Raw genomic sequence first — 27164 nt, 5'->3', positions numbered from 1 at the left:
ATTTTTTAAGTTATAAGCTTGTAAATAGTGATAGATGCAAAACTGAAAAAATGCACCTTTATTTCCAAATAAAATATTGGCACCATACATTGTGATAGGGACATAATTTAAACTATGTAATAACCAAGACAAATGGGCAAATAAAATACGTGGGTTTTAATTATGGTAGCATGTATTATTTTAAAGCTATAATGGCCGAAGACTGACAAATAATGAATTTTTTCAATTTCTTCTTAATATCCCCTTTAAAAAAATTAGAATAAAATAGTTCTTAGTAAAATGTACCACCCAAAGAAAGCCTGATTGGTGGCATAAAAAAACAAGATGTAGATCATTTCATTGTAATTAGTAGTGATAAAGCTCATTGCTCAGATGCATAAGGTGGAAAAACACTAAGGGCTCGTTTCCACTAGTGCGGTGCGAATCGCTGGGATTCCACCGCTGATGAAATCGCATGCGGATGCGATTCCGCGTGCGTTTTTGCCACGATTTCGCTTGCGATTTCACATAGGCAGGGTATATGCGAATTTAACCATGTCACTGCCTGGTTTAATTTACATTAGTTTTCATGCAAATTCGCACGCAAAATCGCGGCAAAAAACCTATGTGCGTTTTCCCTATCAAATACATAGCCTGCGAATCGCCTGCATTCCTCACGCAGGCGAATTCTGCAGGCTCTACCGTGCAGAAAAATCCTGCACAGAAAAACGCTGGAAAAAACTGACAAGTGGAAACAGGGCCATCCACTTGTATTGGCTGTGCGAATTAGCATGCAGACAACGCATGCGTATTCGCTCTAGTGGAAACGGGCCCTAAAGGCTGAAGTGGTTAAATGCAAATGGCGAATAGCACGAGTTCACTGGGAACTATGTGCTGCGAACTGTTATGCTGGGCATACACTGAGCGATCCAGCGGCTCGATTAGCTGCCGGATCGACTCCCGCCGCGTCCCCGCTCGTCCCCGTGGCCGCCCGGATTGATTCCCGCTCATCCCCGCGGGCGCTTCCTTATGTTCCGCTCGATTCCCCGCTATTGTCCGCACACAGGGATCGAGCGGGGAATCGATCTGCGCGGTGATCGGACCTGTTGGATATTATCAATCGAGCCATCAGCGGCTCGATTGATAAGAGAAGGTCGACCCGTGTATGTCCAGCATTATGCTGGGAATGCACCATACAATTTTCTGTTAAAGTGCATACACACGCTTCATTCGCTGGAACGACAGGTCCGTCGGACGCTCCCGCTGGGCGGGCGTTCCAGCGATAGTAGAGCGTGTGTACGGATCGCTCAGAAACAGCCTTATCAGTCTGCAGACAGACTGTACACATGCTCTACTATCGCTGGAACGCCCGCCCAGCGACCCGTCGTTTCAGCAAATCAAGCATGTGTACGCACCTTTAGATTTACCTGCTAGATAGATAAAATTCAACATGTTGGAAATGTATCTATCTTATCATCTATCTGCCGAGCAATTAGGCATTGTTCTACTCAGCAGGAGATAACCAGAAGACAATGCACCAGAGATAATGACCATTCTCTACAGAAAATAATCTAATTATGCATTCTAACAGAAAATCTAACAGAAGAATCTAACAGAAAATTGTATGGTGTATTCCCAGCATTAGGCCCATTACTAAACACTAAACGTCAACTAATGCATTCCTACTGAATCATTACAACACGCAGCTGGATAGCTGGTAGCAGAGGTGTTTGTCAGCAACAATGACCGATCATGCATCTTGAATCCTTCATGCAATGTCTACCAAACCGGTCTGCTGCTGAACCGCTAGTAGGCTTGCATTGAAACACTGAGGTTTTGTTTTCACTGTGACATCATGTGTCTGTGAGACGGGGATGCTGGTGCTTTTTGTAATGTGAGAATGCATCCGAATCTCTTTAGCTGTGCCATGCACAGCTATGGGGATTCACGTGTGTGATCCGATTTTATGCTACAGACCGTCCGGTTTTCTTCTCCGCATGCGAATTCAGATGCAGTGCTACATAAATACATAATAATAATATGGTAGGACATTACTGTATGACTGTGGTAGGGATTAGATGGTGACCTCCTCTGAGGACAGTCAGTGACATGACTATGTACTCTGTAATGTGCTGCAGAAGATGTCAGTGCTATATAAATACATAATAATAATATGGTAGGACATTAGGCTATGACTATGGTAGGATTAGATGGTGAGCTCCTCTGAGGACAGTCAGTGACATTACAATATACTCTGTACAGTGCTGCAGAAGATGTCAGTGCTATATAAATAGATAATAATATGGTAGAGACATTAGACTATGACTATGGTAGGGATTAGATGGTGACCTCCTCTGAGGACAGTCAGTGACATGGCTATGTACTCTGTAAAGTGTTGCAGAAGATGTCCAAGCTATATAAATACATAATAATAATCTGGTAGGACATTATACATGTTTGTGGTAGGATCTGTCTGAGAAGATAACACGCTACAGGTCTGGAAGTCTGCTCCGCCATGAACAGTTAATAAAAATGCTTCCCGCTTGCCATTTTAAAAGTAATTTATTTTACATTAGCTAACGTGCTTCTGTAGATATAGGTTTTTGGATGGACTTGAAGACGGACTAATATTTTCTTGTTGTTTGCAGAAGTTAAAGAACCCAAAACTGGAGAAAGCAGAGATCCTGGAGTATGCAGTGCAGTTTTTCCAGTCCTGGATGAAGCCTTCAGAGCTAAAACAGGAAGAACTCAGTCAGGAACACCAAGGCTTTCAACAATGTCTTCAGACCACATTGCAGTTCCTCAACTCCAACCAGCATTCGGACCTCAGGACGAAAGAGTTCATAGCCCAGCAGTTACCATTGAGAAGACGTTATGATGCGTCTTCAGCAATAGGCCACCAATCTTACGATCTCTACGGCCAATTTTCTCCAGTTTGTCAGAAAACATCTAGATTATCTCTTGATTGCTCAGATCAATCTCCAGCAAGCAGAGAAAATGCTTTGGTTAGTGACCAATGTAGGCAACACTCTGATCCTATGTGCTCATGGAGGCCTTGGGTCTAAAGCCTCGTACACATGTACTAGGCAAGTCGCACGGCAGGGGATCGGTACCCGATCCCTAAGGTAACATGGCAGGGCTGAGTCTGTACAGACAGGCTAGCGATGTGTTCTGTTGCTATACAGGGGGGTGGAGGACCAACAGAGCAGCGTGGGTGTGATGCCACGCAGAAGCCGGGAAAGTGGTGAGACTAATGCTCTCTGCCATCGCTGGCCGAGCAGTAGAAGGGGCGGGGCTGCTGTAAACTTGCTGAATTCTTGTTAGAGGCGGTCCACTTTGGCCGAGTTTCATATACCATGTGTACAGGGCTTGAAGCCTGGTACACACTTTCAATTATGATTGGCCAATCACTGACCAATTTTCCCACCTCCATGTAGTATAAGGATCAACAGATATTGAATATTATGAGCAGATAGTATCTGTTGATCATCATACTACATAGAGGTGGTAAAATTGGTCAGTGATTGGCCAATCATAATTGAAGGTGTGTACCGGGCTTAAGGGTGGTTACACACATCCAATTTTGTTCGGCCAATGAATGGCCAGTTTTACTACTTCCATGTAGTATGAGCTTACCCACAACAACCTGTGTATAGTATTTAAAATCTGTTGTCTTTCATACTACATGAAAGTGGTAAAATCGGGCAATCATTGCCTGATTTAAGGTGTACGCACCCTAAAAGTATTTCCAAATGTTCAGACAGCACACCAATTGTATACACAATGTCAAAAAGCATTATCCATAATTCTAATCACATAGGACACCTTTCTCAACGGGGAGAAGATTTGGCAGTGAATGCTCCACACAACCAGATTGCCGAAGCAACAGTCCTGGCTGCATGGACTTTAATCCTAAAAAAGAATGAAAGTTGGCACACTTAAACCATCTTAGCTTCTGGCAGGACTGTACTGGGGCAGCAACACTCTTCAGTGCACGTCAGTCGTGGGAAACTGCTCAGTGTACTCAGCCGCAAAATGCACAAGATGTAAAATTTAGGCAAAAGGACAAATTCAGGCAGGACTCCATGAAATTGCAAAAGGCTTTTTTTCCACGTTAGAAGTGCTTTAGGCAATCCAAAATGAGGTGGAAATGGGGATACTGGATACAGCTACTGGCTATTTAACCCTCCTGGTGGTCTATTAAAAACCGCCAGGGGGCAGCGCATCAGTTTTTTTTTTTTTTTTTTTTTAAATCATGTAGTGAGCCTAGGGCTCGCTACATGATAGCCGCTGCGCAGCGGCACCTTCCCACCCGCTCTGATCGCCTCCGGCGATCTGAAATCAGGAAATCCCGATCAAAGAGCGGGATTTCCTGGAGGTCTTTTCCCGTCGCTTTCCCCATGGCGACGGTCATGATGACGTCGTCGACGTCATCGGGAGTCCCGATCCACCCGTCAGCGCTGCCTGGCGCTGATAGGCCAGGCTGAGCAAGGGGTCTGGGGGGGGGCGTGGTGGGTAGCGGTGAATCGGCGCAGAGTGGCGGCGATCGGTGTGCACACGCAGCTAGCAAAGTGCTAGCTGCGTGTAGCAAAAAAAAAAAAAATTATGCAAATCGGTCCAGCAGGGCCTGAGAAATCCTCCTGCGCGGGTTACTGCCAGGAAGGTTAACAAGAAACAGAAAAAAAAGGTGCAGGAGCCCTTACGGAAAAAAGGGCGCTGCTATAGACGCCTATTAGAAAAGCCACAATTTGCATCAAAGAAGGGAAATTTAATTGGCATGCCTCAGCGCTCAGCATCGGGCACCTCCTGGTGCTGAAATTGACCTTCTTGTCCACAAATCGCGGCTTTTATAATGGGTGTGATTTGAGGCAAAGAAGGCAAACTTGGGAGCCCAGAAGTGCCTAATAAAATTGCGGGCTCCAAGGCATGCCAATATGCAATGCTGCAATTTGCATATTGGCATGCCTTGGCACCCACAATTTTATCCGGCACCATTGGGCTCCCAAATTTGCCTTCTTTTCTGCAAACCACGGCTTTGCAGCAGAGGTAAGTTAAGATTAGAAGGGGGTGAGTGGGTAAGTGTTAGGTGCGGGGGGGGGGGGGGGGGAGGGAGTTAAGTGTTGGGCATGGGTAGAGGGAGGTCTTAGCGTTAGGCATCAGTAGAGGGAGGATACTGTATTAGAGTGGGGTTAGGTTAAGACATAGTAAAATATCAGCAAAAATTACCGATATTTTGCTATTGGAATTAAGCATTACAATAGCTATATTTTACTAGCTACAATCCCCCCTCACCCTTTTTCCAGTAGTCCTTTAACATGTACACATTTACCGTCAGCAGGATTCGTGTTCACAGCGGCACAAATCAGCAACACCAGGTGCCTCGGCGCCCCATTCATGCCCAGGCACCCACCTCTCTCTCACTCCGTTGGTAGCACACAACTCATTTTGGATTGCCAGGTGGACTTTTAATGTGGAATAAAACCTTTTCAATTTCTTAGAGTCCTGCAGTGCCACCTTCTGTTCTTTAGCCTGAAGTCTAAACCTATATTGTTGTTTTGTGTTAGAAAGGGGTCCTATGTGATCCCAAAAAGTTGAAACTATGGAATATATCTATTGTAAATAAAGCATTCCGATTTTGTGGACACTATTGGAGAGCTGGCTGGCATTCTGTACATTTGACCTATTGCGGTGGCCTTCATCATACAGCTGCTGAGAATCCACTTGTGATATGAAGACCAAATGGTGTGCAATATTGTTTCTAGACTGTTAAGTCGTGTATGGACACTTTACGTCTCTCATCAGTACACATCGGGACGTGGTCCTTAGGATGACAGTTCTGGCCATGAGCTCGTACGGGCACGTCCCTCGGCTACAGCTGAGGGACTTACACTGCTGCTATGGGGTGGGGAGGAGGGACAGAATGGCGTCTGGTTGGGGGCAGGGTTAGGTGGGGAATAAGGCGCTCAGCTGTGAAGTCCCGGCATTAGCACTTTTTGCTGTAGACTGATTTCAAGGAAAATATGCTTCTGATCTCTAATGATAGTTATGTGTTTGACATGCATAATATAATCATTGTAGCAAATATAATTCTGGTTTAAAACTGTTCTCCGATTCTCAATTAGAAAACATAAAAGTATTAGAGTCTTTGTCAAATTTTTAAGCACACTCCTAAAAAGCTGTTGTGGCTGAGTGGTTAAGGCATTGGACTCAAAATCCAATTTGATAATCCCGTGCAAGTCCTGTTCGTAGAGGTGTGGGTGTTTCAAAAACCACCTAACCTAATGCTAGGTACACAACATACAATTTTTTGGCAGATTTACCTGCCAGATCGATTATTTTCAACATGTCCGATCTGAATTTTGATACATTTTTCGATTTTCTGATTGTTTCTTTAATCTTTTTTTTATTTATTTTATCGATTTTCACAGAACTGAACAAAAACCGATCGAAAAACGATTAAAAACCAAACGTCAAATCAAAAAATCGATTGAAATTCAGATCGGGACATGTTGGAAATAATCGATCTGGCAGGTAGATCTGCCAGAAAATTGTATGGTGTGTACCTAGCATTAGACTTTGCCTTCCACTATGATAGAGGAACTTATGTTGGAAATACACCATGATCTTTTTTTCGGCAGATAGATGGCTCTATAGATAAATTCTGACAGGTCTGATCTGATTTTGATCGTTTTTCTGATAGATTTCCTCATAGAAGTAAATGGAAATCGATCAGAAAAATGATCGGAAACTCAATCGTACAGTAAATCTGCTGAAAAAACTAGTTGTGTATTCCCAGCATTAGGAATGTTTTGGGACAAACCAGAGACACTAAATAAACATTGCATGATTGGTGGTGAAGAATATACAGTATGTCACCACACATGGAATTACTTGAGTTCTGAAGTGGGATTTTGCAAAAGCTTGGTTGTATTTGACAACTCAGAACCATAAAATTGTAATGGGAAAATTACATTAGGGTATTTTTAATCTACAATGACACTGCTCAGGTAGCAGAGAAGATTGAGGCATTGTGGATTGCAAAGCTTGTACCTTTGATCACAGTAGACAGAGTGGGGGTGAAGAGGGTCTGACAGCCGTTTCGCTTTAACAAAGCTTCCTCAGAGGCTAATGAGATATCTCATTAGCTTCTGAGGAAGCTTTGTTAAAACAAAATGGCTGTCAGGCTCTCTTCACCCCCACTGTATACCCTGATGTCTGTCTACTGGGATAAAAGGTACAAGCTTTGCAATCCACAGAGCCTCAATCTTCTCTGCTACCTGAATATTGATCTGCATCTTTCTTGGGAACACGTGATTGCAGAGGCGGGACAAGGTCCGCCAGCACCCGAGGCTGAGACATCAATGTGCGCCCCTCCATCCCTGCCACCCGAGCCATCACACACTGATTGCTATTAGACTAAGAGGCGGCACAGGGCCCACAACCTCCCCAACACCTTAATATCTAGTTATCTGGCTTGCAGTCACTGCCATGTATCCCCTTTTCTTATTTCTTTCTGCTTCAAACACATTTAGGAATGACAGCTGAATGAATTCTGCGCCCCCTCCTACACTGCGCCCTGAGGCTGGAGCCTCTCCAGCCTATGCCTCGGCCCGGCCCTGCGTGATTGTATGTACAGAATACAGAATTGCCGGTCAGCTCCCAGCAAGCATCTAGTGCCAGCATTTTTCTCTCATGTATTCTACAATCAAGAAGTTTTAAATCAGGATGATACCATTTATTGGCTAACTACAAATGAATAAGAATAAACAAGCTTTTGGCCTTGCAGCCTTCGTCAGGTTTACATCCTGTTAGTTTGCAAGCTGGTGGTACAGACAGCTTATATACATGCAACATCAAAAGGGAAAACAGATATTTTTTTCAAGCATAAATATGTCATTAAAGTGGTCTAACACCCAGCATTTTAACTTTGCTTTAAAAGATTGCTTACAGCTTATAAACTATTATGCCAGATTGTTTTTTTTAGCAGAAATTCACTGAATGGATTAAACATGACATTTTAGTGCTGCATTTAGCTAGAAATACTACTCCGTGCTTGCATGTTTAGTTACAAATGTATCTATCTACAATGTAACAAACAAACACTGCTTTGAGAGAACAAAGAGGGCTTCCCCGGCAGGCTTTTCAAAGGTCTATTTGTATTCCAAATAAAGATACATTTGTAACTAAAAGATAAGAACAGATGCGGATTCCTAGTTAAATCCAACACTAAAATGTCATGTTTAACCCATTCAGTGAATTTCTGCTTAAAAAAAAAATCTGGCATAATAGTTTGTAAGCTGTAAGCAATCTTTTAAAGCAAAGTTGTAATGCTGGGTGTTAAACCGCTTTAAGATGCCTTAATACAAACAGACCATCTAAATGGGGTAAGATAAGGATCCTTGTTTACTCTATTGCTCACAGACCTGGTATTAGGATTGACCCACAGGTATCGTAAATTCTTAGTTCACAAGTTCAGCTAGAGTGGCTGAGACAGTTCATATATCATCAATCTCATTCCAATATAGAAAGTTGTCCTTATTCAAACCCTTCTGCACAGCTTTGAACCAATTTATAAATGACAATGACACTGCATGTGACTCGTAGTGACCAGTGGTGAGTAGAAATGGTCAATGACATGCTAATAATTGCGGTTTTAAAGTGTATCACTTAGAAATGGCTGAAAGTCTATTTGATTTGCCTAGATCTTAACTCTGTACAATTTGTAAACAAGCCAGAATTCTTAAAGGATAACTGTAGTGAGAAGAATATGAAGGCTTCCATATCAATTGCCACTTGGCATGCAGTCCTGGGGGCGTATTTCGCAGGAGATCGCGCGCCCGTTGCACACACATCTCCACTTAAATGATGGAGCTCCACTCAGTCATCAGTCTCCTAGCGGCAATCGCTGCTAGGAGACTGTTAGATGGCGAAACTGCTGTCTATTAACACTGTAAAGCACTGCGATATAAGGCAGCTCTGTACTGGGGACAGGGATACCTATGATAGCCGATCACACTGATTAACTGGCAGAGGGAGGGAGGGGAGTAAAAAAAAAAAAGAGAGCACAGATTTATTGATAAATAAAAGTAATAATTATTTATAATAACATAAATAAACATCCTGGGAGCAATCACAGCCCACCAACAGAAAGCTCTGTTGGAGGGCAGAAAAGGAGGAGGGGAATCAAATGTGCCTCAATTGTAAAAAATAGCCTGGTCACTAGGGGGGTTTACGACCATGGTCGTCAAGAGGTTAAAAAATACCAGTTGCCTGGCTGCCCGTCTGATTTCTTTGGCTGTAGTAGTATCTGAATCACACCAGAAACAAGCATGCAAGTAATCTTGTCAGATCTGGCAAAAATATCAGAAACACCTGATCTGATGCATGCTTGTTCAGGGTCTGTGGCTAAAAGTATTAGAGGCAGAGGATCAGCGGGACAGCCAGGCCACTGGTAATATTTAAAAGGAAATAACTATGGCAGCCTCCATATTCCTCTCACTTCAGTTGTCCTTTAACATCTCATTGACTATCATTAGGTGGGAGTCAATTTAAAAATATGCTATACTTCCTAGACCACACCTGGAATTTCCTGAGGTCTAAACTGAGACTTTGCAAATAGCTGTCCAGATCTCTGCAGACAAGTACAAACCCTGCTCAAGCCAATTTTGGAATTTCACGCACAATCAAGCATTTGCATCAGATCCAAAAAGCACATCAGCCGTGTCTTCTTTCATATCCCACTCTGGTGAGGATTTGCAGGAGAATGGGTTGGTCCTCAACACCAAAAAAACTGTCAAAATGATTGTTGATTTTAGGAAGTACGCCCCCACCTCTCCTCCAGTACTCCCCCACCTCTCCTCCAATCCACATTGACAGCACGGAAGTCGAGAGAGTTCCCTGTATCCACCTCCTGGACATCTCCAACGACTTGAGCTGGAAGGCCAACACCACCTCCACCCAGAGGTAAGCCCAGCAGAGGCTATTCTTACTCCACCAATTGAAGAAGTTCAGTATGACCCAGCAGCTTCTGATGAGCATCTACATTGCCACAATCAAATCTGTCCTCTGTTCTTCCATCTTAGTCTGGAATGCTGGTTCCTCCACCAGCAACAGATGCAAACTACAGAGGGCCATCAGATCAGCGGAATGGATCATTGGTTAAACCACTTTCCCCTCTGGACCTCCTCTACAACTCCAGACTGCACTCCAGAGCACTGAAGATCCTTCTCACCAAGGTCACTGCTTTTTCAGTCATCTCCCTTCATGCTAAGAGTACAGATCCATCTCCACCAGGACCTCAAGACACAGGAACAGCTGCTTCCCCTCAGCTGTCAACTCTCTGAACACTGCTTGTGCACTCCCCCTCCCCCCACACCCCCCTCCTAGGTCATTTCTTCTTCTATGCTTTAACCGACAAATCATATTTGCACTGCTGCACATTGTACATAGTTAAAGGATACCAGAGTTGAAAACCTTGCGAGAAGCGGGGACCGGGGGGTAGCTGGCATGTATTGGGAGCAGTCCTGAAGGCCACTCATCCCCTGTTCTCTTGTGTCCCCCTCCTTCCTTAGCTAAAGCCCCTCTGGCAGCCTCTTCCAGGACCCGCATGATGTAATCGTGACATCATGTGCATGCCCAGAGCGCTCCCGACCTTGGTTGCTCACTGTAGGACACGTGCAGCCGAGCCAGCGCCTGCACACTGAAGCCCGACCCTGGTGACCCAGAAAAGGCTGCAGGGGAGCTTTAGGTAAGGAAGGAGGGGGACACAGGAGAACATGGGGGCAGGGACCCTCAGGACAGCTGCCCATACATTCTGGCTCTTCCCCCTCTCTCGTTTCTCCTAAGGTTTTCAGCTCTAGTATCCTTTAAGGTCATTTTGTGTATTATTACTGTGTTTCTTTGTGAAAGTATGAAACCCTGCTATCTCTATGAAATTCTATCGCTGATATTTTGTGCGTCCTAACCTATGCATAAGCCCTGTTTGTGCCAAACCCAATTCCAGGCACAACCCAGTTGTGCTTGGCGAAATAAAACAATTGTGGTTCTGAGATATTGGTCTTGGCTATAAAAAGGTTAGTGAAGGAGCTAGCTACATATATTGTAATTAAATGAGAAAAAAACATTCTGTAGGCATACACCCAGTGCTGGGCCGAAATTACGCATGCGCGTAATTACGCACCGTAATTTACCGTTATTTTACGCGTAAGTGCTACGCGTAATTTACGTCTTACGCGTAAGTATGTACGCGTAAGCCGTAAAGCGGTATTGTAATTACGCCGCCTACCGTAATAGCGTAGGTATGCGTAATTTTACGGCGAATTACGCGTAATTTTACGCGTAATTTCGTAGGCACAACTCCCCTTCTCTAAGAGTAGCCAATCAGTTATCAAGTTTGTTTGGGAGCTACATCCTAAGCAACCAATAGTATCTTCTCCCGCCCTTCAGTATATAAGCTGTCAGCCATGAGCTGTGTTCTTTGTGGGTTGCTTTCACTTTCTGAGGAGAAGGAGTGAGACAGAGAGTGATACAGTTTTACACATCCATATTAAGTGCAATTCTATTGCATTTTCTTAGATCTTTGATCTGTGTGATTGTAAGCCTGTGTTAGGAAGTTGATTATTGTAGTTAGGGCTTTGTTTAGGGTTAGAATTCTGTTGTTTAGTGTTAGAGGCAGGGAAAACTGATTATAGGGCTTGTGATTTTACAGTGAAAGCGTGTAGATTGTAGAGACAAGAGAGGGCCTGTGATATGTAATAGAGTGAAATCAGTTAGATTCAGGGATCGTGTGCTGAGAGTGAATTGTATTTGTTTTTTTTGTTTTTTTTTTATCATTTTAATTATTTGATTTGATTGAATTTTATTTTCATTTTTTTTGTGGGGGGATTTATTTCAAGTGCGTTGTCCCAAAGCAATTGATATATAATTTGGACTAGCTCTCCAGTCCTCTCCTCCCTCATTACATTGAAATTTTAATTTGATTTATTTTTATTTTATTTTATACGTTTATCATTTGTCACTTTCCCCTACATTTCAATAAAACAATAACGTTTGGCACTTGCTGAACATATTCCCTACAATGTCTGGCAGAGGTGGAGCAGGCCGTGCCCGTGGCCGAGGAATTGAACCCACTGCAAAAAGATGTTTGTTTGACACCTTGACAGGCAGTGATCAAGAACCAGCAACCCAAAAAGTACATCCCTATTTCACAGCAGGAAGGGGACGCTCTGCACCAAGCAGGGGATGCACTGTACCCGGCAGGGGTCAGTCCAAAACTGGCAGGGGACAGTCAGTTGGTAGTGGACAATCAGTGCGAGGTAGTGGCCAATCCTCAACAGGCACAGTGAGGAGTGAAGATGTAACTCCAAAAAAAGTCTACAACCTTACGCGCGATTCTATGATGATGAAGGGCCCACGACGCCCCATTAGGGAGAGCCAGGCTGCTGATATTGTGGAGTTTGTGACGAGAGATAGCGGTTCTCAGTCCCCCAATCTTCAGGCCCTGGAGAGTAGCAGCAGTACCAGCAGCACACCCATGCCTGCTCAAAGATCTGCCACCAACATCCAAAATGAGCCTTCACTTCCATATACTGCACATATTGCAGACCTTGTGGACAAAGCTCTTTCGCAGTCCGACATAAACCTAGAGTCTGATGCCCAGAATTTTTTTAATGAACCTCAGAATGTTATCGATGAGGGATTGGCGGGTGATGATCATGATGACAACTTGTACCATGCCCGCGATCAGTCTCAGTCCTCAATGGGAGAACATAACATCCAGGATGAGGGCTCTTCCAACCTTCTTTCTCCCAATTATCCTGATGATGATGAGCTGGGTTCTTATAAGGGATGTAGTGACGATGATCTGGATAGGGACTATGACCCGCCTGAACATCATGATGATGCCAGCTCAGATGATTCAGAGCCGCAGAGGCTGCATCAGCATACCGTGAGACCTAGTGGAAGCAGTGGCTCCTCTGGTAGGCTTTTTCAAACGAGGCAGCAGCCACAGGCTGAGCCTGCATCTGAAAGCACCCTCTCCCAAATTGTTGTGCCTGAGACTGAAAAAACAGTTAAAAAATCATCTAAGAAAGCCCCAGTTTGGAAGTACTTTACCGTTGATGAATCTGATCCCCACATTGTCATATGCAACATTTGTGGTCATAAAGTGCGTTTAGGGAAGGACTTGTCAAGAGCGGGCACAGGTGGTCCACTCTCCCACATAAAAAAGCATAAGAGAGAAAATCAGCTTGTTCAGGAAGCAATGGGTAAAATACCCCGCACAGTGCCCCATCCTTCTTCCCATTCAGGTTCTGACATCGGCACCCCTTCCCCCTGCCTTCACTCCGCAACACAGTCTGGCAGTAGAGGCCACATGTCAGCTACCTCAATTGCACGTTTCTCGTCAGTGGCTCACAGCACCCAGCCCTTAATTACTGAGTCGATAAGGTCGACAAAGCCACTGCCTTCCCATCACAGCAGGATCCGGAGGTTGAATGGGCTGCTGTCACAGGCTATGGTCCAGCAGTTATTGCCCTACAGTCTTGTAGAGGAGGGTACAGCCATTCGCGAGCTGCTGAGGTTTGGCATACCAGAATGGCGGATCCCCAGCCGCCATTATTTTGCTAGGACAGCAATACCTGATCTGTATCGCCACACTGTGGATAATGTGACTCTGTCCCTTGACTATTCTGTAGGCAACAGGGTACATCTCACGACGGATTGCTGGACCAGCAGTCATGGCCAGGGACGTTATATGTCCTTTACGGCACATTGGGTCACCCTCCAATGTCAACAGGAGGGTTCCAGTCCTGGGGCGGCCAATGAGCTGGTTGCGCCGCCCCGTGGTGTCAAGGGGAACAGTTCCACACTTGCCTCTAGTCATGTCGCAACCGCTACAGCTGAGGCCCCCAGTAAGCGTGCCCGTGGGGCTGGCCACAGCAGAGTGGTACATCGACGCTGTCAGGCGGTTCTGGGTTTAGTCAGCGTTGAGCAGCAGAGACTTACTGCACCAAATGTCCTGGCCATTATCAACGGACAGGTGCAGAAGTGGCTGACCCCAAGAAGACTCCAGGCTGGTCATGTTGTATGTGACAACGCAGCAAATCTGATTGCCGCCCTGAATCAGGGCAACATCCCCCATGTGCCATGTTTTGCCCACATACTCAACCTGGTGGTGCAGCGCTTTTTACGCACCTACCCAGGTTTGAGTGATGTGGTGCAGCATGCAAGAAGAGTTGTATCGAAGTTACGTTATTCTTCAAATGCCAAAGATTCGCTGTCTAAATTGCAGGAGAAACATGGCCTGCCCCCCCATAGGCTCATTGCAGACAGTGCAACACGGTGGAACTCCACACTTCGCATGCTGAATAGGTTGTGCGAGCAGAAAAAGGCGGTTGCAGAGTACCTCAGAGGAGGACATGGCACCCAGGGCGCACCTGCCCGATTCACCCAGGAAGAGTGGCGGCTGATGTATCAAGTCTGCCGTGTCTTGTCCCCATTCGATCAGGCTACAACATTCGTAAGTGGGGCACAAGTCTGTATCAGCGAAGTGATCCCTCTCGTGTACATGCTGGACGAGAGTCTGAGTAGCCTGATGGCAGCTGGGGAGGATGCGCTTGATGAGCTTGAACAACAAAGCTTGCTCCAAGCCACCCAAACTCAGGCACATGAGGAGGAGGAGGAGGAGCTTACTTTCACGCGGGACTTACTTGAGGTGCCTGACCATTGTGAGGAGGGAGAGCAGGCCAGTGCGGCATCTGTGGTTCATGGGTGGGTAGACATTGGAAGGCAGGACGAGCAGCAGCAGCAGTCAGAGGATTTTGATGTGTTGAGCAGACCGGATGATTTGGAGGCGCAGGCTCATCTCTTCCCCATGGCTGTTCATATGTTGAAATGCTTACGCAGAGATCCCCGGATCCAAAACATTAAGGAGAGGGATGACTACTGGTTGGCCGCCCTTTTAGACCCTCGATGCAAGGGGAAACTGGGTCAGTTCATTCCAGCAAGCCGGCAGGAGGAGAGGATGCGGGAGCTGCAGCAGGCCCTAATACGTCATGTGCAGGAGGCCTTTCCACAGTCTGAGATCACAGCTATCCCCACTCATCGCACCCAGCAAGTAGCTGAGCCAAGCAGACCCATTCTTCCTGGAGACCTTTTTGGAGCAATGAGAAACTTTTACTTCTTTGAGCGTCCAACAATAACAACAAGAACAGTAGAAGGAAGTTTTCACCAGCGGCTGAGCCGCATGGTCAGTGATTACATGGGGTCACTTGGTGCATCTGACAGTATGCGTACAGAGGACCCTATGGAATTTTGGTCCGCCAGACTGGAAACCTGTCCCGAGCTGGCGCAGTATGCGCTTCAACTTCTGGCATGCCCGGCTTCCAGCGTCATTTCTGAGCGTGCATTCAGTGCGGCAGGTGGGGTGGTTACTGAAAAGCGATCCTGTTTGTCTACAGATTCAGTGAACAGACTGACCTTCTTAAAAATGAATCAGTCCTGGATTGATGGTGAATACTCAGCCCCTGCCCTCAGAGACAGAAACTGAATGAGATCGCTTTAAACTCCCTCTGATATACCTATATGTCTGTAAGATAACATTAAATATTTAATGTTCAGTTGTGTTCCCAACATTAGGGTGCACTGCACAATTTGATTCAAAGGTACAGCAGTCTTCCCACTCTTATGGAGCCCTAGGGTTAAAAAAAAAATAAAAAAATAAAAAAAAATGTTATTGATATCGTTGCTCACACCGTTAGAGTGCACTGCACAATTTCATTTTTTTTCTGCTCCTGCTGCAAAAGTATTTCAGTGTTCCTACTTTCATGGAGCACTGCTATGTCCTGCTATGTTTACTGGTGTCCCTGATGTTGCTGCTGTTTTGTTTATTGGTCTTCCACCTTTCGGGTGACTTTGCCTCCTACCTGCCACCAAAATGGCTTGGGCTTACTGAGGGTGATGGTCAACTTACTATATGACTGAGCCGCTGCTCCTCTCAGGGCCACAAGCTAGGACTTTGCCTACTACCTGCCACCAAAATGGCTTGGGTTTACTGAGGGTGATGGTCAACTTACTATATGACTGAGCCGATGCTCCTCTCAGGGCCACAAGCTAGGACTTTGCCTACTACCTGCCACCAAAATGGCTTGGGTTTACTGAGGGTGATGGTCAACTTACTATATGACTGAGCCGCTGCTCCTCTCAGGGCCACAAGCTAGGACTTTGCCTACTACCTGCCACCAAAATGGCTTGGGTTTACTGAGGGTGATGGTCAACTTACTATATGACTGAGCCGATGCTCCTCTCAGGGCCACAAGCTAGGACTTTGCCTCCTACCTGCCACCAAAATGGCTTGGGCTTACTGAGGGTGATGGTCAACTTACTATATGACTGAGCCGATGCTCCTCTCAGGGCCACAAGCTAGGACTTTGCCTACTACCTGCCACCAAAATGGCTTGGGCTTACTGAGGGTGATGGTCAACTTACTATATGACTGAGCCGATGCTCCTCTCAGGGCCACAAGCTAGGACTTTGCCTACTACCTGCCACCAAAATGGCTTTGGCTTACTGAGGGTGATGGTCAACTTACTATATGACTGAGCCGCTGCTCCTCTCAGGGCCACAAGCTAGGACTTTGCCTACTACCTGCCACCAAAAAGGCTTCTGCTGACTTAAAAAAAAAAACTCACCTTTTTCTTTTTCAGTTTCTTGGTGTCCCCACCGTTAGGGTGCACCGCACTTTTTTAAATAATTTACCACCTTCTCTTGATTATAGATAGCTGTGTTCCCACTGTCAGGGAGCACTCCACAAAAAAAAAAAAACAAAAAAAAAAAAACCTCACCTGTTCCTGTTCAATTTCTTGGGTGTCCCCACCGTTAGGGTACTCCACACTTTTTATTATAATGTACCACCTTCTTTTGATTATAGATAGCAGTGTTCCCACTGTCAGGGAGCACTCCACACAAAAAAAAAAAAAAAACAAACTCACCTGTTCCTGTTCAATTTCTTGGGTGTCCCCACCGTTAGGGTACTCCACACTTTTTATTATAATGTACCACCTTCTTTTGATTATAGATAGCAGTGTTCCCACTGTCAGGGAGCACTCCACACAAAAAAAAAAAAAACAAAAACAAAAAACTCACCTGTTCCTGTTCAATTTCTTGGGTGTCCCCACCGTTAGGGTACTCCACACTTTTTATTATAATGTACCACCTTCTTTTGATTATAGATAGCAGTGTTCCCACTGTCAGGGAGCACTCCACACAAAAAAAAAAAAAACAAAAAAAAAAAACTCACCTGTTCCTGTTCAATTTCTTGGGTGTCCCCACCGTTAGGGTACTCCACACTTTTTATTATAATGTACCACCTTCTTTTGATTATAGATAGCAGTGTTCCCACTGTCAGGGAGCACTCCACACAAAAAAAAAAAAAAAAAACTCACCTGTTCCTGTTCAATTTCTTGGGTGTCCCCACCGTTAGGGTACTCCACACTTTTTATTATAATGTACCACCTTCTTTTGATTATAGATAGCAGTGTTCCCACTGTCAGGGAGCACTCCACACAAAAAAAAAAAAAAAAAACTCACCTGTTCCTGTTCAATTTCTTGGGTGTCCCCACCGTTAGGGTACTCCACACTTTTTATTATAATGTACCACCTTCTTTTGATTATAGATAGCAGTGTTCCCACTGTCAGGGAGCACTCCACACAAAAAAAAAAAAAAAAAAACTCACCTGTTCCTGTTCAATTTCTTGGGTGTCCCCACCGTTAGGGTACTCCACACTTTTTATTATAATGTACCACCTTCTTTTGATTATAGATAGTAGTGTTCCCACTGTCATGGAGCACTCCCAAAAAAAATAAAATATACTGAAACTGAATTTCTGGGGGGAGGGTGGAAGGGGTTCAGGTCTGGTTACCTATGGATTACTGGGGGGAAGAGGAGAGGTCTGGCTACCTATGAACTACTGTGGGGAGGGTGGAAGGGGTTCAGGTCTGGTTACCTATGAATTTCTGGGGGGAGGGTGGAAGGGGTTCAGGTCTGGTTACCTATGATTTCCTGGGGGGAGGGTGGAAGGGGTTCAGGTCTGGTTACCTATGAATTATTGGGGGGAGGGTGGAAGGGGTTCAGGTCTGGTTACCTATGAATTATTGGGGGGAGGGTGGAAGGGGTTCAGGTCTGGTTACCTATGAATTTCTGGGGGGAGGGTGGAAGGGGTTCAGGTCTGGTTACCTATGGATTACTGGGGGGAAGAGGAGAGGTCTGGCTACCTATGAACTACTGGGGGGAGGGTGGAAGGGGTTCAGGTCTGGTTACCTATGATTTACTGGGGGGAGGGTGGAAGGGGTTCAGGTCTGGTTACCTATGGATTACTGGGGGGAAGAGGAGAGGTCTGGCTACCTATGAACTACTGGGGGGAGGGTGGAAGGGGTTCAGGTCTGGTTACCTATGAATTATTGGGGGGAGGGTGGAAGGGGTTCAGGTCTGGTTACCTATGAATTTCTGGGGGGAGGGTGGAAGGGGTTCAGGTCTGGTTACCTATGATTTACTGGGGGGAGGGTGGAAGGGGTTCAGGTCTGGTTACCTATGGATTACTGGGGGGAAGAGGAGAGGTCTGGCTACCTATGAACTACTGGGGGGAGGGTGGAAGGGGTTCAGGTCTGGTTACCTATGATTTACTGGGGACAGGGTGGAAGGGGTTCAGGTCTGGTTACCTATGAATTATTGGGGGGAGGGTGGAAGGGGTTCAGGTCTGGTTACCTATGGATTACTGGGGGGAAGAGGAGAGGTCTGGCTACCTATGAACTACTGGGGGGAGGGTGGAAGGGGTTCAGGTCTGGTTACCTATGATTTACTGGGGGGAGGGTGGAAGGGGTTCAGGTCTGGTTACCTATGGATTACTGGGGGGAAGAGGAGAGGTCTGGCTACCTATGAACTACTGGGGGGAGGGTGGAAGGGGTTCAGGTCTGGTTACCTATGAATTATTGGGGGGAGGGTGGAAGGGGTTCAGGTCTGGTTACCTATGAATTTCTGGGGGGAGGGTGGAAGGGGTTCAGGTCTGGTTACCTATGATTTACTAGGGGGAGGGTGGAAGGGGTTCAGGTCTGGTTACCTATGGATTACTGGGGGGAAGAGGAGAGGTCTGGCTACCTATGAACTACTGGGGGGAGGGTGGAAGGGGTTCAGGTCTGGTTACCTATGAATTATTGGGGGGAGGGTGGAAGGGGTTCAGGTCTGGTTACCTATGAATTTCTGGGGGGAGGGTGGAAGGGGTTCAGGTCTGGTTACCTATGATTTACTGGGGGGAGGGTGGAAGGGGTTCAGGTCTGGTTACCTATGGATTACTGGGGGGAAGAGGAGAGGTCTGGTTACCTATGATTTACTGGGGGGAGGGTGGAAGGGGTTCAGGTCTGGTTACCTATGGATTACTGGGGGGAAGAGGAGAGGTCTGGCTACCTATGAACTACTGGGGGGAGGGTGGAAGGGGTTCAGGTCTGGTTACCTATGATTTACTGGGGGGAGGGTGGAAGGGGTTCAGGTCTGGTTAACTATGGATTACTGGGGGGAGAGGGGAGAGGTCTGGCTACCTATGAATTACTGGGGGGAGAGGGGAGAGGTCTGGGTACCTATGAATTACTGGGGGGAGAGGGTAGAGGTCTGGCTACCTATGAATCACTGGGGGGGGGGGGGGGGAGAGGGGAGAGGTCTGGCTACCTATGAATTACTGGGGGGAAAGGGGAGAGGTCTGGCTACCTATGAATTACTGGGGGGAGAGGGGAGAGGTCTGGCTACCTATGAATTACTGGGGGGAGATGGGAGAGGTCTGGGTACCTATGAATTACTTGGGAGGGTGGGGGATTAGGTCTGGCTACCTATATTTAACTGGATGGAGAGGTCTGGCTACCTCTATTTATATGTGTATCAGATATACATGCATGGAGATTTATTATCAGATGCATATATATATATATATATCTATATATATATATAGATATATATATTTTATTTATACATATACTGTATATACATATGTCCCCAATATCCACCAGCTGTGATCACTTGAAGCCGTATTCATGTGCTTGTCGGTTGCTTACTTGAACCACCAGCAGAAAAAAACGCAAACCTGCTCCAAAATATTCACTGAAACCTCCAGCAAAATCTTTCAGCCCTCCTGAAACTCCTAGCGGCTTTCTGCAATCCTCCTTGCATGGAAGCCGGCGTGTTACCTGACCTGCCTAGAGTCGAGTGATACGCCTGCTGCCGTGAACAGAGTACGTCGGAAAGCCAATAGGAGCATGCTAGGAGCTTCAGGAAGGCTACAAAACGCCGCTGGAGGCTCGGTAAGTATTTTGTAATGCCTGCAAACCAGGCCCAAATTCTTCTCCCCCACCCTAAAGAAAGAACCCCTGAAAGGGACACTGAGCAGGGGCACAGGGTATGTTTTTAAAGGGACTTCAAGATCAAATTAAACGCAAAATGTGAACTTACCCGGGCTTTGCTGTAGCCCAGTGTTGGTCTGTAGTTGGCCGGCGGATCCTGGCGACACTCGGGCCGAGTGTCGGGCTCCTTCTTCCGCATACATCACGCGTAACGTCATTACGCCGGCCGCCTCGCGTCATCACGGTGGCCGGCGTGACAGTACGGCGCATGCGCGATTAAACCACGCATGCGCCGTACTGTGACGCCGGACGCCGTAATGACGTTACGCGTGATGTATGCGGAAGAAGGAGCCCGACAATCGGCCCGAGTGTCGCCAGGATCCGCCGGCCAACCATTTCTGAAGAGGCATTGGGAGAAGACCCGGAGGTACGTCGTGGGAACTACAGACCAGCACTGGGCTACAGCAAAGCCCGGGTAAGTTCACATTTTGCGTTTAATTTGATCTTGGAGTCCCTTTAAGTATACCCAAGTGTATATGAAGTGTATACACTTCCTCTCTTAATCCCTCTCCATCCCGGTATGCCCACTCTCAATGCTATTGAAAACATGGCTCCTACAGAAAGTAGAGCTGAAACATGAAAAATGATGTCTGTGGGTCCTTACAGCGCATGCGCAGTCTCTGTCTCCTCGAATTATTTTCCGACTCTCTGCATCGCATCATAGTTCCGTGCACTATGACGCGTGCCACAGAGAGGAGGGGAGGAAGAAAGTAGAGTAGCCTGAACCTGCATGCGCTGTAAAAGAGAACTAAAAAGCAATGAATAATTGCTACATATACTCTTTACACTTTAAATGTCTATTTTGCACACTGGTGCTTTGTGTTGGACACAGAAGAAGATCTACAAAATTAAGGGATTGCATCACACAAGCAATGTGACACATACAACTAAGTATTCTGCATAAATATATGTTTTTGAAATGCATTGTATTAACAATGTCATTGCATTTATTTTGCGATTATTTAGTCCAACACAATGTGTCAGTGTCAGAGATCGTACAACAAAAGAGAAGAAACTTATCCTTTTTTAAGAAAAAAATTTATTTTTTTGTGAAAAGTTTTTCTTTTCTTTTTTTTTTTTTTTTTAAAGGGGAACTTCAGCCTAAACAAATATACTGTCATTAAGTTACATTAGTTATGTTAATTAGAATAGATAGGTAATATAATCTCTTACCCACCCTGTTTTAAAAGAACAGTCAAATGTTTGTGATTCATGGGGACAGCCATCTTTGTCATGGGGGCAGCCATCTTTTTGGTTGAAAGGAGGTGACAGGGAGCAGGAGACACAGTTCCAACTGTCCTGTGTCCTGATCACCCCTCCCAGCTGCACACCCTAGGCTTCAAATGTCAAATTCAAAATGTTAAAAAAAAAAAAAAATTGAACCAAAACAGCAGAACGAGAACAACAACCTCAGAAATCCCATCATGCTTTGCCCGGATTCAGGGGCAAAATGCCCGGGCAGTTTTCTTCTGTACAGCTAAAAATGAGGCTTGTATAAGAGACACAAAGTTCTGATGCTGTGAAACACCAGGCCTGTGAACCTTGCTGCATTGTGGAAAATAGCTGTTTACAGCTGTTTCCAACTGCCAAAAAACCATGCAGCAGCTACATCACCTGCCAGCAGTAAAAATCTTCAACAACAACAACAACAAAAAAACAACAAAAAAAAAACCCCTCAGTCCACCCTACCGCCTACCCCCTGTCCCCTTCAACTGGCGGACCTCCTCCTCCACATTCGCCATATGCTGACGCATTTCAAGCATCTGCTGCTTCAGTAAGCGGATTTCCTGCTCATGCCTCCTCTTCGTCTTCGTCAGCCTCCTCACCTGGCCCCTCAGCCTCGTATATGTTGATAGAGGAACTGTAGAAAAAAATGTGCAAAATAGGTAAACCCAGCAATCCATCAACTTGTACATATTTCAATCTCATTGATCATCCCTAAAATTAAGAACCTGTAATGTAATACATATAACATAGCATTTACTTGCTTTTCCATAGTATGCAATGTTAATCATACAGTAAGAGAATTTTACCATAAAGCGGTGTCCTGGCTCTAAGCAGATAAGCCCTCTGGCTATGATGGCTGGGGCCAGGTGAGGAGGCTCTTGAGGAAGAAGGCCTGGGTGCAGAGGATCCCCGGGGCCGGGCAGTGCGGGTACCACTTGCAGCTGTAGTAAGGAGTAATGAATAATACAATTTAATCAAAATATATGATAAAATGGATAAAAAGTAATAACTTTATTGTTTGAACTACAATTACTTTTATTTCTATTTTCAAGTGAACTTTGATAAGGACCTTACTCTAAACACAGAACAAAAAATCATATTCTTATTCCTTTAATGTATTTATTATACATGAAAGAATATGACTCTTCAATACAGTAAAATAAAACTAGGATAGGCTTTAAAGTGATCCTTTGCGGCTATTGCGGCCTCCGGGACGTAATAGTAGCATAGGGGGCGATATTTTTGCTGGGAACACGAAGAATCACTCGCGTTCCCAATGCCTGTCGGTTCCTGACAGCGAAACCGGAAGTGGTCGCCGTGGGGTCCAGGAGGATCTGAGCGAGGCGGCGAGGGCACCGATCGACTGCAGGGGGCTCAGGGAAGCCACAGTTGAGTCAAAATCTTTTTCTTTTTTTTTTACAGGCTTAAGGATCACTTTAAAGAGAGCACTTGGAACGCAGACTGGGGCAATGGTTCATCTTGTAGTAGGAATACGACCCTGGGCACACAGTCAAGATATCAATGGTGTGGCTCCGAGACAACTCTGTGTATGTTCTTGAGTGGCCCAGCAAGAGCTTAGGCTTCAATACGATTGAATAGCTCTGGAGAGATCTTTAAAAAAAATTGCTGTGCAACAAAGCCGGACCATCCACAAGGCAAACCTAGCCACTTGCCTAGGGCCTGGAGAGGATATAGGGTCCAGATGGACGACAGCACCTATCAAATTTTTCTTAAAAAAAAAATAAGTTAATTGATCATCAGTGGTTATCAAAAACCAATGTTAAGCCTAGGGGCCCATTTTTTTTAATAACTTTATTTGCATGAATGCAGTATACTCAGTACATATTGCACAAATATCATCACTATGCCCACACAGGAGCACAAAATAATATGTTTTAACCCATTTTGGAATAAGCCCCTAACAAAACAAAATGTGGGAAAAGTGCTGCACTGTGAATACCTTACGGATATATACTTTAACTGTACATACTGCACAACTCTATAGTATTCAGCCCATGGAATTATTTTTTAGGATAAATACATACAGCATATAAAACCCAAAATAGACATACATAAACTAATAGTTTGCTGACTTACATCCTATTTGGGCAACCACCCGCCTGAGCAAGTCCTGGTCCCTCCTCTTAAGGTCGCTCCATAACATTTGGACCTGCTTGGTGGTGAGGTCCCGCCGGTACTCGGCCCTCAGGATCCCCTGCACCCTTCTCACCACGTCCCTTTTCTCCCTCGGGGTGGTGAGGTCATACTGGCCTCTTGTAAATTCCTGGAAAAGAAATATTACAGTATTAATGACCACTGTATTATACCTTCATTAATTAAGAATCTTCTTACTTACAGCATAATGTAAACGATTATAATATTATTCATAATGACAGTTTTCAAAAATTGTGGGAAGCAACCAACTATGACTTCGGGCAGATACTAGGGATCAACGATGACTAGTGCCACCTATAACTGCTGACATTGCTAGCCATAATAACTACATCATTTCATTTCATGTGTGATTGGACTGACAGAGAAGATCCTGTGACAGCAAGCATCAAATATATAATTGAATGGATTCCATGAACTGGCCGCGGCGTCTATAGACTTTGTGCCAGTTCATAGCCATGGGCGTCCGCACAAAATTTTCCAGGGGGGGGGGGGGTGCAAAAAGGCAGGGAAGAAGTGGTGCGCCGCAAATTTTAGAGAAGATGTGTGTGCCGAAAAACCTGAGGGTTATGTTGTGCGGCGCACGTACGCGCCGCCCCCAAAAATGGGTGCGGCCATGGACCAGAATGTGGGTGTGGCCATGGGTGGCGACAAATTTTCGTTTACTTAGCAATGTGGGACATTAGATTAGGACAGTGGTGGCGAAACTTTTGGAGGCCGAGTGCCCAAACTGCAACCCAAAAGTCAATTTATCTATCGCAAAGTGGCAACAGCAATTTAAAACTTCATACAAACGTTTTAACTCATACATGAACATTATTGAAAATCCAAGTTGCAAATAAACTGTGAAGATAAACAATTTCTTTCATCCTACTCCTGAAAAATGTATTCGTTTTTTAGAACCTCACAGTTTTATTTTCCGTTTTAAAAAGCAAAAATGTAGGTTTAATGCTATTGTCTCATAGGATAATCATTCAGCTTTTCCCAGAGGCCCCCAACAAGACAAATGTAGCAATCATGAGGCCCCCAAGAAATCATCAGGCTCCCAACAAGACACATTCAGCAATCTTGAGACCCCCAACAAGACAAATTCAGCAATCATGTTGCCCCCAACAAGACAAATTCAGCAATCATGAGGCCCCCAACAAATCATGAGGCCCCCAACAAGACATTCAGCAATCATGAGGCCCCCAAAAAATCGTGAGGCCTTCAACAAGACGAATTCATCAATCATGAGGCCCCCAACAAGACAAACTCAGCAGTCATGAGGCACATAAATAGACAGGATTTCACATAAATAGGCAGAATGCCCCCTTAATATGGTAGACACCTCTCACCTGGATTCTCAATTCTCCTCTACTGGCTGTTGTGCCTGGCAATACTGTTTTTGGTTAGATTGGGGATGACGTGCGGACTGAAAGGCCTTGCGTGATGCTTGCCTGAAATGTGTCCCAAATTGCGATTTTTTTCCCTGCTAAAATGTGGCCTAAATTGAGTTTGTTTTCTGCTAAAATATGGCCCAAATTGCGTTTACTTTCTGCTGAAATGTGGCCCAAATTGCGTTTATTTTCTGCTGAAATGCAGCCCAAAGTGCGTTCATTTTCTGCTGAAATGTGGCCCAAAGTGCGTTTGTTTTCTACTAAAATGTGGCCTAAATTGAGTTTGTTTTCTGCTAAAATATGGCCCAAATTGCGTTTACTTTCTGCTGAAATGTGGCCCAAATTGCGTTTATTTTCTGCTGAAATGCAGCCCAAAGTGCGTTCATTTTCTGCTGAAATGTGGCCCAAAGTGCGTTTGGCGGGGCGCCAAAAAAGGGCGTGGTCATGACATTGTATGGGCGGAGCGTAACCGTAACCCCAAAGCAGCAAATATAGACATTTTAGCAGAAAACAAACGCAATTTAGGCCAAATTTTAGCAGAAAACAAACGCAATTTAGGCCACATTTTAGCAGAAAACAAACGCAATTTAGGCCACATTTTAGCAGAAAACAAACAGGCCTGGGGGGCGTGTGCGGCGCGCATAGTGCGCACCGCACTATGCGTGCCGCACACGCCCCCCAGGCCCGTTTTCCGGCGCGCTGCGACCCCCTCCCCAGCCGTCCACAGCCCACCCCCCACCTTCACTTGTCCCAGGTTGGAACCAGAAAAAAACAGGTCACTGTAGTGAATATGTCTCACTCTACTATTAACAGTACTGCTACAAATGCAAAGTTACAGAGATAAACTAAAAACAATTCTCTACTACACTAACACCTATGATATCCTTTTACATGATGGGACATATAAAGATTAGAGAAATGCAGTCAGAAACAGTAGCCAAAAACTATACATTCTGTTAATAGATTGCTTAAGTTACCTCAATTAGCATCTCTTTCATCCTGAGGGGAATCTTAGGAGGCATGGTGGATGGTTGATGGCAGTGCTGCGTGTCTGATGCCTGTGATGCGTCCTCTCCACGCGTTTGCCGGTGCCTGCTCTGGCCAACTTCCTGTCTCTACGCATCAGCCAATCAAAACTTCCGCTTGTGACGTACGCGTGTACGTACGTGTACGGAGGCAAAGTACGCATGCGCGCGCGCAGTGGTTGCGGAGCGGAGACGCATGGTTGTACGCTTGCCGACTACAACATACGCATCGTTGGCAATCCGGTGCGCGCATGCGCGGTACATTCAGTTGTAACGCGTAAAGAAAATCCGCATGCGAGCATAATGTTACGCATACGGCTACGATAGCTACGCGGAGATGCGAAGTTCAATAAGTAGCTTACGGTATCCTTACGCGTAACGTCGTAAGTTTACGCGTAATTACAGTGATGTACCGTAGATAATGTCCTACGTCGTAACCGTAATTGCGTAATGCGTAATAGCGTAAAATTACGCGAAATGATCCGTAAGCGTAGATTTTCCCATTACGACCAGCACTGCATACACCTGTATTTCCTATGTGACGAGCTAATACAATTTCTCACAACTGAGGAATTACCCTTCATTAACCCCCTTGGCGGTATGAAAAATACCGCCAGGGGGCAGCGCAGCAGTTTTTTTTAAATTATTTTTTTTTTAAATCATGTAGCGAGCCCAGGGCTCGCTACATGATAGCCGCTGCTCAGCGGCATCCCCCCAGCCCCGCCGATCGCCTCCGGCGATAGGCGATCAGGAAATCCCGTTCAAAGAACGGGATTTCCTGGAGGGCTTCCCCCGTCGCCATGGCGACGGGGCGGAATGACGTCACCGACGTCAGCGACGTCGGGACGTCATTGGGAGACCCGATCCACCCCTCGGCGCTGCCTGGCACTGATTGGCCAGGCAGCGCTCGGGGTCTGGGGGGGGGGGCCGCGCGCCGCACCGG

General features: G+C 45.7%; 1 long non-coding RNA gene across 1 annotated transcript; it reads right to left on the bottom strand.

Moving 5' to 3' along the window:
• Nucleotides 1-22124: 22124 nt before the first annotated feature.
• On the bottom strand, nt 22125-23924 carry LOC137560932 (uncharacterized). Its single transcript, XR_011029847.1, has 3 exons — nt 23743-23924; nt 22452-22586; nt 22125-22279 (listed from the first exon to the last, which is right to left on the bottom strand). It is a non-coding gene; the product is annotated as an uncharacterized lncRNA (long non-coding RNA).
• Between the last annotated feature and the right edge of the window lie 3240 nt (nt 23925-27164).

This window comes from Hyperolius riggenbachi, chromosome 3, assembly GCF_040937935.1.
Source record: "Hyperolius riggenbachi isolate aHypRig1 chromosome 3, aHypRig1.pri, whole genome shotgun sequence".
Classification (NCBI taxonomy): domain Eukaryota; kingdom Metazoa; phylum Chordata; class Amphibia; order Anura; family Hyperoliidae; genus Hyperolius; species Hyperolius riggenbachi.
The sequence above is the reverse complement of the archived record's forward strand: the minus strand, read 5'-3'. Positions and strand labels throughout refer to the sequence as shown.